The sequence below is a fragment of the Hippichthys cyanospilos genome, chromosome 10 (genome assembly GCF_059441005.1).
Source record: "Hippichthys cyanospilos isolate Australia breed blue-spotted pipefish chromosome 10, RoL_Hcya_1.0, whole genome shotgun sequence".
Classification (NCBI taxonomy): Eukaryota; Metazoa; Chordata; class Actinopteri; order Syngnathiformes; family Syngnathidae; genus Hippichthys; species Hippichthys cyanospilos.
Window position 1 is genome coordinate 19,228,497 of NC_142378.1, and position 13,453 is coordinate 19,241,949.

Here is a 13,453-nt window from a genome sequence, read left to right on the forward strand (position 1 = left end):
AATGTAATTGGGACCAGATAACGCTCGTTCAGCACGCTTTGATCACTTTTGACCTTGCTGCTGCTCCAATCTGACACACATTTGCTGGGTGGCTTGAGTTCAGAAAGCCACTAAAATATCTTAACAGAATCCAACAAAAACAACACAGGGTAAACTTTATGTGATTGGGGGAATTTGTGCAATGAGCCATGTTTTCTGTCTTACTGTAATAAATACTAAGAAACACTGATTGACCTTTTAGTATAATCCTTGTAAAGGGGGGGGGGGGTATTGCAGAGTGGATACAGAGGTTGTCGTTTACAGTGTCTTCTGCTGTCTCATTTGTGTGTGATTATAAACATACAATTGTTGACGGTGTGGGTACAACTAACAATTATTTTGTTGGGTCGATAGAGATGTTGATTAATGATGAATATTTCTCAGTACGTTTATGACAAACATGTCACGCATTTCTAAGGCAGCAGCAAATTGAGAGGATGGGCGAGAGCATGGAACATGTGCCAGGTTGGTAATCTGTGTACCTGTTAGCATAGTGGGAGGATTATCAATCACCAGATCCATAACGGTCATACCGCATCCATTAGCAATGGAGTGCAAGGTTGCATTCACATTCACGACCATGTGGCTTCCTTTCTTCACATGTTCGTGCCACGCTGTTCGTTTTGGTCAAGGCACTAGCAGCATTCTTTCAGTCTCTTTACAAAGCTGTGGCACAGCTGTGGCAGTCGAACATCTTTCGGGATGGTAAACCTTGGCTCCGCTGTCTGGAACATTTTCCACTGCGCTGTAAGAACGCAAATCTTTGCTTTCCACAAGAACGGGATTGGTTGGATTTCCTCCATCTTTGTTTTTGTGCATCCTGCCGCACTATCCTGACTTCCCGAATGGGCTGCTTGGATTCAAGATTCAAGAGTTTTATTGTCATATGTATAGAATTATCATACCACACAATGAAATTCTTATTCTGTTCACTTCGCGAGCGGCAGACTTCATTCCATAATCGAGCAAGTAAATAAATACCAATAAAAAAAATAGTAGTGAAACAACAAACAGAAACAATGGCGCTACTATATATAGTGCAAAATATCATGTAGTGCAAAACATTATTTATGCATGCAGTAAGAGGCAGATTCATGTGTGAGGTAACATCATCACATAGTCCAAGCCGACAGGAAGCAGATTTGCGTCAATATTTTGATTCTTCCATTTATAATATCGATTTTGGGACATTTTGAATGAGCAAGATTGTGCACCATTTTTTGAGATCAGGAGATTTGTGCAAATTAGTAATGCCGCTCTCCCCTTCTCCTCCTCCTTGAAAGTTGTCTTGCTGGCCAATGGCTGCCAGATGGAGAATATTACACGTAATCACTTCCATTCACTGGCCTTTACTCTCACTGCGAGGTGACACACTGCCTCGCTCTGACATCTCCTCACACTGGACAATTACCGTGCACTCATCAATCACTCCCAGCAAAGAATTTAGACACCTCAAATCTGGTAGAAATCATCTTGTTTGATAACCTGAATCCCCTTTGCGTATTTCAGGTCCCATATCCTTCCCTACTGATGTGTCACAAATGGTTTTCATAAAACGATGACTTTCGGAGTTGGCAACATACGTATTGGCAGGCATGCATTTGAAACCGCTGTTTGATACATATACTGTGTTAGTGTGTTGAGGTTTTTGGCTCAGCTTTAAAGGTTGCCACATCTATCTAGCCGTGTGGTTTAGTCATACATATGCAATTATTAATAAATCAGACAGATTAGACTGATCCCTATCCACCTTTCGTTATATTTGACTCTTCATCTAACAATGAAATCACAATCTCCTTTTTATGCATATCTAAAAAAAATGACATTAGAGACACTGTAGCCAGGATTAAATCATTATGTGCTTTTCTTTTTTGACAAAGAAGGAAAATGCAGCAACAGTATTTAGACCGGTACCTTGAGATATCAATGACTTCTTTGCAAAAAATGAAATATTCAATCAATTCTAACCAGACACAAATGGTACTTTTCACTTTTAAATTTAGTCTTATGTCTTGTCCAATTTCAATTAAACTTAGTTTTGATTACACTAGTTTTGATCACATTTAGTCATCCTCACTCATTTTAATTTAGTCAAGTATTTTTGGACGATAGTTAGACCATTTTAGTCGTACTTTCAGCACAAAAACATGATTTTATCTGTCTAAAAAAACAAAAATTGTCACAGTTACGCTTCTTCACGTATGACCTTGGAGGTTAAAGTTGTTTTGAATTATGTGTGGCATCATTTTTTTTTTAATCCACATGAATGGTTTGAGGTATTTTTGGTTTTTAGTTCATATATCCATGTGTAGCTGCCCAGGTGACATGTTTAATGTACAGCCCGGCCTGTACAAGTTTTGATGATTACTGAGAAATTAAACACAGACACAAAACAGCAACAACAACAAATAAAGAATCCGTTTTTCAAAAAGTATGACAAAGTATTCTATTGATTTCATGTTAAGTAATTCCATGATTGGGTACCTTTTATTAAGAAGCTGTGTGTTTTTAATGCTACCATTGCATACACTTGCTGCAATTGATTTTCAGCAAGTGATTCAAAAGAGGGAGGCCTTTCTTTCAGTGGGGAAAGATAAGAATAAACAAATACAAATAAAATGCACATCACTGGGCATTTCACAGTAACCCAATTTCCTGCAGTTATATAAAAAAATATGCTGAATGGTGTTAGCACCACAGTTGTATCCAAAACCTGTCGGACAGTGACATTTGGCACGGCAGGGTGGGATAAGCGAGTGTCCGTTTTGCTTCTGATCGTGCATTGGGAACTGCAAATTTTGACTTCCCCCACCACTCCACTTAAGTACGGTTCACACAGAATAGCCACACAGGAAAAAGAAAAACACTTTAACATGCAGTGTGAATGGGGCCAAAAAAAGGCTTTTATCTTGATCTGAATGATGTCAGCCCCTCCTCCCTCACTTCTGAGCCTCCTCATCCATCTCTTACTCTTCCTTGCGCTTCCGTCCATCCTTCATTCTATGACACGGACAATAAAGGACGTTTTTCCATGGCTGACCCGCAATTCACCCCTGCATCAGCACTGTCCCGACCCACAGTCGGGGGGCTGAGTTACAGTCATGGCTCCAAACTTGGTGCACAGCAGTGTACAAATCTGCTCCCTGATTCAGATCTGCACGGGTCCACTGTGTCCTGCCAGCCATCCCTGGGCTCGCTCTGGGAAGGTGGACTTGAGACAAACTTAGAGAAAAGAGGAACCATTGACTTTTTTCATATTCTTTTAGCTGGGCAGTCAGCAGTGTTGCTCAAGTTACTTCAAAACTGTAATGCATTATTTATTACTTATTACAGTCATTTACAGTAATTAGTTATATTACAATACAGTGGACCCTCATGTTACAACGTCCAAAATAGATGGTTTTAGTGGTGCTAACGTTAGCAGCTAGCCTACCTCATTGTTATTGTGTTTAACGTATTGTTTAACAGGAGCTTTTGTACGCTTCATCTTAAAACACATTGACCACATAGACGTGGTCTAAACCCTGTTTATAGACTGTTATTAATAGCAATTGTACAGTGAAAATTAGTCAGCTTACCTTGTCATTATTGCTTGTTGTGACAGGGATTTTGCTGACAAGGTTTCGAAATGCTGGCAAATCCACTGTGGAAAGCGACAGCATATCTTCGACGTACGCCACTTTCACAAGTTAAACGGACTTCACTTATATAGCGCTTTTCTACCTTGGGTACTCAAAGCGCTTTACACTAGCTAATCATCTACCTACTGATGACGCAGCATCAGGAGCAAGTGGGGTTCAGTGTCTTGCTCAAGGACACTTCAACATGGTCATGAAGGTCGGGGGATCGAACCCACGGCCTCTCGGCTGGGAGACGACCACTCTACAGACGAGCTATGCAGCCCCCAAAGTTAAAAATGCATTGTAATACATTGCGTTACTCTCATTTGTGCCAAGTAAAATATAGCAGCAAAAGGGAGTAATGCATCACTCCCAAAACTGGCAGTCAATATGAACGCAAGGTGAACACGTATTGAGAATGACTTCAAATGTTTTGGAACAGAGTGCGAGACCACAAATCTGAGTGCAGCCTCCAGAGAACGGCGCTTCCTTCATTCGAATTTTCTCATGACCCTCTTTTAACATGGCCCCATCATTGACCTTTCTTTGGCTTTGTTGAGAACTTATTGTCTGAGTGGATCGGATTATATAGAGAAACGAGACTTTGCCGCCTACTCGCTACACAAGGGGACAGCACCTGTTTCTGAATAAATCTTCAGATAAATTGCACATATAGTGTAACTTGATCAAGTGTCAGACATTACAGAAATTGGATTCCTCCCCTACTCTTGTTTGAATTCTCCATCTCATGACCCTGAGGTATAAGTTCCCATTTTGTGCTCCTCTTATCTTAAGTCAATCCCAAAGCTGTGGATTTAAAGCAAAGGGCGCTGTCACATGTCTCTGCAGCCACCTTCATCTGTGAAACGCTGCAGATCGTTTTGACCCCAAGGTCCCAAGGTTGAGGTTGGCGGGCCGGCCCAGCCAGGCTTTACTGGTGGAACCATGAACCGTGTCAGGTCGTGTCGGCTTCCCTCGCTTGAATGTAAATAAAGCCGGTCGGGCTCCAGGAGCGGTAAGGCTCTTTTGTTGATGTATGTGGAGGGCATCTTAATAGGGCACGTTGAAGTTTCGACTTTTTCTGTTATTTTAGTTTTTGTAATGTTTTTGTTGTATTTCAAGTGGCATTGCAGGCCAGAAAGAATGCTCTCACAGACTGTACATGGCCTATTAGACATGGTTGTGTTTGAGAACTCAAAACTTTTTCCTCTGTGGAACAATTGGCAGCAAGGTTCCACATGTTAACAATGAACAGAATTGAATTAAAAGCACATTTTATTTTCTGTGAACTTTTCGACGTCTATTTTCATTTAAATATCTGCTCCACCTGTCTTTATAAGACTTGCGCAAGGCTTAGCACTGCACAAAGTCGAAAATGACTTACAACAGATAATAATGCATCACTTTTATATAGCGCTTTTGTAGACACTCAAATACATTTTATAACGGCTACATTATTCATAGCCTCATATATTCATTCGTATACCAGTGGGGATTAGCCATGTTGTGTGGCCAAAGCTGCCCTCGGGCAGACTGGCAGAGGTGCGGCTGCCATGTTGCGGCTATGGCACCTATGGCAGATCACTTGAGGCAAGGGGGGTGGGATGTCTTGCCCAAGAACAAAACACAGACATCGTGGGAATCAAGTAGTCGACTCGTCGGTTGCTGTACGACCCGCTTTACCGCCTGAGCCACGGCCGCCCCACTATTACAACCAGCGCATTGTAAAAGGACTGCTAGGGGTGTTTTTGTGGCCCATGAATATTTTGCTATTTCGAGCCCTAATGCTAATATAACCCCAAGTTGAACTTGCCCTTTAAATATCAGTTATCCATGGTTTTTCTGCTGTCCTAGTATATCCTATCCACGCTGGATTGATGCTTCCCACAGAATAACCCAGTTTAATGTGTCCAGTCTTCGCCGGGCAAAAAAGGACGGGAGTCTAGACCTGCTCCCGAGAGGTCATAAATTCTATAGGCGAAGCCAGATTGGGCAGGTAATTGAGTGTCGGTAGAAACTACCTAAAAATGTCCAGTGGGCTGTGTTTCTCCCCCAGTTTAACCCTCTCACCTCATCTCATTGGCCGCCCTTTTTTTCGAGGGGCTGATTTACTGGCGGGGGAGAAACAAGCAGAGCCGAGCCATCAACCCTGTATTTGATAAATGACCTGAGCTGTATCTTCATCCCGGATGGGACAATCCGGTAGCTGGGAGTGCATGTGCATAATGCTCGACTTAACTACTCCTGTGATTCCTGGCATTTAAAAAAAGAAAAAGGAACATGTATTCTTATCAACAGGTCCAAGTCAAGTGTTAATGAATACTATATATGATAATGCTCTTTTCTCCTTTTCTCATTGGGTTGCTACCATCCCACACACACACACACAAACTTTATTTTGCCAGCTCTGCCCCTTGTTTCCCCGATGCTGCACAGTCCCTCTTATCCCCAAATGAAATTCTTTGCAAAGTCATTTTATATCACCCTTTGACTGTTCATTGAACTGTAAAACCACCCCATTGGAAAGCAAATAAAAGGATAGGAGAGGGGTGAGAAGGGAGGGGGTGGGGCAAGGAGGAGAATTATAATTCTTCGCAGGCCTTTAGTATTAACCCAAACACCAGAGCTGTCAGCAGTTCAGAGAGGGAGGTGCGAGGGCCAAACATTCAGTGTTAATTGGCACTTTGTAAGCTCTGAGCCGTCCTTTTGTGAGCAAAGTGGAGGAGAGGGTAGGCTGGGGATTGGGGGGGGCTGGGGGGGGTCAGCAAAGGGAGGGTGGAAGAGAGAGAGCCGGCGAGAGAGCTCTTGTTCTTGTGAGTTTGTTGGGCCTTGTTGAGGGTGTTTACGGTTCACTTCTTATCCTTTGTTAATTGGGACCCCCCCCCCCCCCCCACACACACACACACACACCCCATGAAACAAAAAGGAAAAAGAAGAATTCATCCTGCCACCCATGTTTGTGGTGACTCTGCCTACCAGCATCATTACAAAGGAAATCATGGCAAAAACATTGAGGACTCACATTCATTTTTGGATAGAATGGCATTCACTATAACAAATAGCTTGAAAAAGATCTAGTGCTGAAATTGTTTATTTGTCTGGCCATAGATGGGACTTTATCATACCATATAATTCACTGATAATTGATTGATAATTGATGAGTTAAATTTAAAGGACCTATAACATGATATTTTATTTATTCCACAGTGTAATATGTGCATATCAATTATATTTGGCACATTGGGGATTTAATTACTGATTAAAAATTAGTTTTATGGTACCAATATTTCTAACCAGGTAGCATAACACCTCGTTAGCAGGGACCGCACCTCTTACTGCGTGGCGGTCTTGGCCCCTTCGTAGCTCATGTCGTAGCTCAATGGCGACAGGCTACGGCTGATGAGGAAAATTCCAACAGCGTGAATACGTGGGCAAAAACAGGCGTTTTATCAACATTAAAATGCAAAACACGGTCAATACACCACACTCACTAACATGCATTCCTCTTCTCAAATCAATCCCAGTGGGAACCCAGTATCCCTAACAATAGTTCGACTTGTGGGTGAATTACTGTACATACATACAACTGACGCTAATTGTCTGCTCCCAAACATGAGTTTTGGCCACTTCAGCATTTCTATAGTAAAACATTGTGGCTAAGAAATGAAATGTCGCTGTTTACTTGGCTGACTTGGTGCCGCAATTCAAATGTGTCGCTTGTTACGCCGTCCACGTAGTCCATCTGAACCAAGCATTATTTATTTTCCCAAACCACGAACCACAACATAAGGGTGGGGCTCCGGAGCCACAGTTCGCCAACCCCAGGTCTAGATAAATACATATTGATAACTTATAAATGGTAGGAAATAAATTTGATTTTCAAGCCACATTTCATATACAGACTCTCCTCGACATACAAACATTTGACTTACAAACATTGGAGATACGAGCAGAGTTGCCTGTAAGTCAGATTTTGTATTTAGCGTATTTTCTGTGATAAAGACGGTGTTGCCATCAGTGCGTCTTTCCACTGCTAATGGTGTCACCCGGGGTGCCTAATAAAGCTCAGCTGTTTGCAGGGATATCGCCAAACAAAGAGTAAAATGACCCTCCTTCAAAATAAACTACCATAGAAGAAGTAATAAGAAGTGTATGATGCCAATGGTGCGTTTTCATTTTGAATCATGGTATAGTGGCAGCGGTCAATTAATGTTTTCTTCAGAGTAAAATCAGAGAGAGAAAAAAAAAACTCATACTGTACATAATCTAGCCGACCAAAAGTTAAAAGTAATGTTTAGAAGTGTTAAGAGATTATTTGTGTTATTTTACTTTTTAAATTAGTTTTACTTAAAGAAATTGCTTGCTGATAAGAGCAGTCTGGATGTGTTTCCACTGCAGGCGGTCACTCTGTCAAGCAACCAATTGGGTCTGCACCCAAATATGCATTATTTCTTTGAGTGGCTCTTGGCCGGGAAATGCAAGATAGAATTTTTTTTTCATTCCCTAATTAAAGACATTTTTGATAAAACCGTCTTCTATAGTTGTAGGGCAGGCATTTATAAATGAGAACTGACATCCATCATTTTAAGTATCATGTAACGCATAATAATGTCATCCAGTGGACATAATTGGTAATTGCACACTTGTCTCCTGCATTTTATCATCAACCCCTTAGCGGGTCTTTTTTTCATGTTATACTTATAATACTGTGTTGTGTTTCAGTTGCAGTGTAACTTTAGAACCACAGACATGGTGTTAACTTTAAGTGTAAGTACAAAAAAAAAGGAAAAAATAATTAGTATGAGTGCAGGCAGAAGTAGACCAGCGTCTGACGAATTAGGGACCAGAAAAAAAACCCTCAAATTTCGCCCTCTAGTGGTGGTGGAAAGTTGTGCAAAAATACACCAACGGACTGATGATTACAATTTCATCTGGCTTGAAAAAATGATGGACCGACAATGACAGAAATGGGGCAGGGCTTTGACGGATGACAGACCAGCGAAAAAATGTAAGTTGTTCATCTCTGGTTTTCCTGCCATAGCAATTCTCGATGTAAATAGCACATTTATTTATTTATTTTTACTTAAAATTGTGAAATCTTGGAAAGGGGGATTCAGCGACATTGTCCCAGCAAAATGATGTTTTTGTTTTTGTAATTACGAAAATGGTTTCTAAAAAGAAATCTGGGCAGGAAGCCAGGATGACGGTGGCATAGTTGATGTTGTGCCCTTGAAGGCACCGCTGGCCTTGTTCCGTTTCCTTCCCTCACCCCAAGCGAGCGATGTAAATAATAATAGCGACGCTATTGAAAGGACACAGGTGTCAGCCATTGTGCTTCTCTGAATGGACCTGGGGGAAGGAGGTCAGGGGCCATCCTCAGCCACCTCTTCACACCCACACTTTTTATTCACACTGACGCTCCCTTTCACAGGTTTCCAGCATGCCCCCCCTCTCCCCTCCCCCCCTGCTCCCGCCTTGTCCCTCTTGCTCACTCGCGCCTTTTGTTATCATAGCTCAATGTTTTGTGAAAACTTTTCAGAGGTCATGCACAAGCTCGTTATTCAGGAAGATTAACATTCTTTTGAAAATTAATCACCGTGCACAATGGTGCAGATCAATGGCTGGATTGGGCTTGAAAGGATGATGTTTGTATATTAGACTTTAAGGAAGTAATAATTCATATACTTTGTTAGTTTTTTAAATGAATGACACTACCTATGAGTCACATTCACGTTGAATGGTTTTGAAAATTATTTTCAGAGTGTTTAAAGCTTTGTGTTTTTCTTAACCCTTTAGGCCAGAGGCCCCCAACCACCAGTCCGCGGCCCTGTACCGGTCCATGGATGAACTGGTGCATGGCCGCATGTGCCGCACCCGAAATGATGATATTTTGGAAGTGATTTAGTTTATCCTTTATTTGTGCTTTGTTTGACTTGTTTTTTTGGTGCCGCCACTGTTGATAATTACATTTTGTACTGAGGAAGGACAGTGCGGCTTGAGTTGAGCGCAGTCACTGTCTTTGACACACACGTTGTTCTGCCTCTGTGTGAAATCCAGCCCACGTTTGTTTGTAAGTTGCGCTTTCTTTGTAATAATTTTGTCATTTATGATAAGATGCCCAAAATGAGTTGGTTTGTTGAGCCAATAACTTGTGACTATGCATAACATGCTAGCTAATGTTAGTTGTTATCTTCAGTATGTTATAAAGCGCAGCTTTGTATGCGTTTGGCTCATTAGCTTTTTCGTTTGAGCCAGGTATTTTCCCTTTGGTGTACATTAGCATATGCAAAGCTTTAGCATTGATAAGTACTCGTTTGCATCTAATTTCCATTTTGTATTGAAATGAATAATATTTGTAATTCAGTTAAATGATTGACTTAATGTAATTTGCGGAGGTGAGCAGAAACCACTGACACTAATACTTGTTTCCATTTTACTACTTACACTTTAATTTGGCACCATGTTATTATACGTGTAACACAAAAAAAAAAAAAAGCCCGCTAAAGGGTTTAACCCAAGGCTATAATACACCAACATTTTTAATACAGGGAATGAAAGGGCAATCATGTCCACTGGATAGCATTAACATGCTTTACAGTACATGGCTCTCAAACTGGATGTCAGTTCTCATCACTGCCTGCCCTTTAACTGTACAAGACGGTTCCACTAATATTTGTCTAAATTTGTCTAAATTTCATCTGAAATTTCATCTACAATTGAGAAAAAGTATTGCTGATGTTGAATTTACTAAAATAAATAAATGAAAGCCTTTAATTAGGGAATGAAAAAACTTCTATCTTGCATTTCCTGGCCAAGATTCAATCACAGAAAGAATGCAATTTTGGTCTGCATTCATTGGTGACTTGAAACACATCCCAGAATGCTACTACCAGCAAGAAACCTAAAATCGGGACTAAAACAAAAAGCAACTACAGATAAATCTCTGGTAAAGTCAGCTGCATTATAGCTATGAATGACAAGAAGTAAATTGAATCAACCTAATTGATTCACTCAACTGAACATATTTCTCGACTGCTCTGTAGTACTGTAAAGTGACTATTGTCACTATTTTTACACATTTTAAGGTGCTTATGGGTCCGTGGTGATAAAAAAGTTTGGGGAGCACGGCCTCAGGTTGTTTCTGGCTGTACCCCTCAACATTAATTGGATTTTATTCCATTTCAGAATGTTGAACTAGCAATTAATACACAAGTTTTATATGGTGAGTCAGCGTGATTGATTATTTTCACGTTCAGTATGTAATGGTTGACCCCCCCCCCCCCCCCCCCCCCCCCCCCCCATGGAGGCTTATAGACCGAGTGTCCTTCGTGCTTCAAGAAGCAGCACAAGAAATAATCATAAATTGAGGCTGCCACGTGAGTGCTGGAGTTGTACGGTACCATGACCATGGATGGGAGACCCTATTTATGAGTTGAATCAGGACATTTGTGCTGCACCAGCAAGCTTTTTGATGGCTGAAATATAAAACTAAAGATCAGGGACTTGCTTAAGTGATTTCATTTTATTGTTACTGTAGTTCTTAAGGCAAATGTGTCTTTTTTGCTCATAAACCACAAGTCCTCATCATTCCAAATTTGACAAGTCTCATCACAAAATTGAATGCGCTGTTGCCTACATATGTTTGTACACACAGTATGTCTTTGTGAGAAATGTTTTCATCATACTCTTCCGAAATGAGCCACCAAATTACAGACCTCTGTCAAACGGAAATTTGTGTGCATTAAATGTATTGCATTAAATTTCCTACCACTATATGTTATTAATGTTCGATCCTTTGGAACGGAACTTTCGGTATACGGAACCTGGATGTCATTCAGACGGCGGAAGTTCCCTCTACTATGGAATAATGGTGTCCCCTCTTCATTTTTCTATCTTCTATCATCGGATCCAAAAGGGCGACATGTAAGTGACTTCACTGTTATGAGTTTGGCTGCAATTACGAAATATTTGAATGTTATTCTTTTACGTCCTGTAGATCATGGCACTCATATGAAAAAGAACGGATGAAGATGATATGCCCAGTTCAACTCCTGTTCAAAAGCCACCGTCCAGCAAGGAAGTGATGGAGCTGGCATCAAAATCTTTCTTTGACTTCACAGTAATTCCGGCTCTCTGACAGAAACTATAACTACAACCACGATAAAAATGAGTTTGACACCTCTGTTACGGGCTATTTGAAAATTGCAGAGCAGGGCCAGACCGTTTTCTATTGGGTGGTCTAATACCTCAGTATGAGGTGATTGTTGGTGGCATGCACAGTCAGTGTTTCGAGAAATAGTTTTTAGTTTTATTTTATTATATAAATGTGAATGCAGTTCAAATAAAGCGTTTTTGCCAAGCTGTGAGTTTTTCCAGGCGTGGTCTTGGGAACCCCTGGTCACCATCCAGCACTAGGCCCGTTTGAGAGGTTGTGGAATGTTTATATTTGACTTGCAAGATGACAAATAGCGCTACAGTATAAGGAGGGCTCCCATAAATATTGAGGCCCAGAGTCCACGTAGCCCATAGGTGTCGATCTCCAGTCCTCGAGGGCTGGTATCCTGCATGTTTTCAAAGCTTCTCTCTCAAACACACCTTATTCAAATGGGGATCATTTTGATCAATTTGAGATGGGATATCCTAACGTCCCTTGTGACTGCAAGAGAAGCAGTACCAAACATGGTAGTAATATGTGACATGTTATATTTTAAAAGAAACCTGCCCAACTCTGACAGTAACTAGACCAGCTTCAGCTGTGCCTCTGGGGAGCAATAATTGAAAAAAGAATGGTTGACAGTCATGTAAAACCAAAATCCATGCAGCAAGTCAAGCTCTATTTACAGCAGTGAGTAAATATGAGTACCCAATTCCAAGAGATTTCCGTGTCCTGTCCCCAGCAATCTGTGCAGGGAGGAGGTGCTGGAGAAGGGCGAGAGGATTTATTACCTTGCATTAGGGACACTAATCTGTTGCAGGTGTTTCTCACTGTGCTCCGAGGCCATGTCTGCTCTCTTACCCACCCTCCCCATCCATATTTGTGACAGTAAAGTAGCAAGATTTTTTTTCCAGGGATTATGCCATCCCCACAATCCTCTCAAATCATCAAGCGTGTCATGATAAGGACAAAGAGAACATGCGTTTGATAAGTCATACTCATGCCCAGTGAAATTTTGCTGCAGAAGAGCATATGGCTCATTCTAGAATTGGACGACATATGGACTCCAAAATTCTTGAAAAATAAACCTTCACTTTTCTGATTTTCTGCTACATAATCATCAATAATAGGTAACAAACTGTTATAGGCTTGATTAGTTCAACTTTCTTTTTACTGCTGAAAAAGGCAAATAAAAGTAAAGAATGCACATAAAACATTTAGTGTAGACAAATTATTGTGTATTGTTGTGTGTGACTAAGTAGCAGGGTTCTCGTGGCGTGACACTGAATGTCTGCAAATTGGGAATTGTGGCTCTTCTTTCCCACATGCAAGAGAATGATAGTATATAATACACTGTAAAAACTCATGGAAAAAATAATAGAGCTATATACGACGCAGGGATAACTGGGTCACCCCAAAAACTGCACTTTAGTGGGGAAAACTGTTCTCCAATTTTCAGCCCCTTAAAAACATGATATTGGACAAGCATATTGAGATGGGAGTCATCAAAATGTATAAGAAAAACGTTGTCAATATCGTCTGCGAGTGAAGCCTTTCAAAAACATCTACATTTACTTTACATTCACTTCGTTTTTGGGGGGGCAATGTCAACTCTCATTCTACAGTTGTAGAAACCATC

At 41.0% G+C, this 13,453-nt stretch overlaps 1 long non-coding RNA gene across 2 annotated transcripts in view; it reads left to right on the forward strand.

Annotated features, from left to right (window-relative positions):
• The window catches only part of LOC148417452 (uncharacterized), a 60,854-nt gene extending 47,404 nt beyond the window's left edge, over positions 1-13,450 (forward strand). Inside the window, exons 3-4 of one of the 2 annotated variants that reach the window (XR_015867043.1) lie at positions 11,498-11,582; positions 11,656-13,450. This is a non-coding gene — a long non-coding RNA (uncharacterized LOC148417452). Of the gene's footprint in view, positions 1-11,497 lie in introns of both variants that reach the window. The other variant, XR_015867041.1, reaches the window with a different exon arrangement.
• The last annotated feature ends 3 nt before the right edge of the window (positions 13,451-13,453 follow it).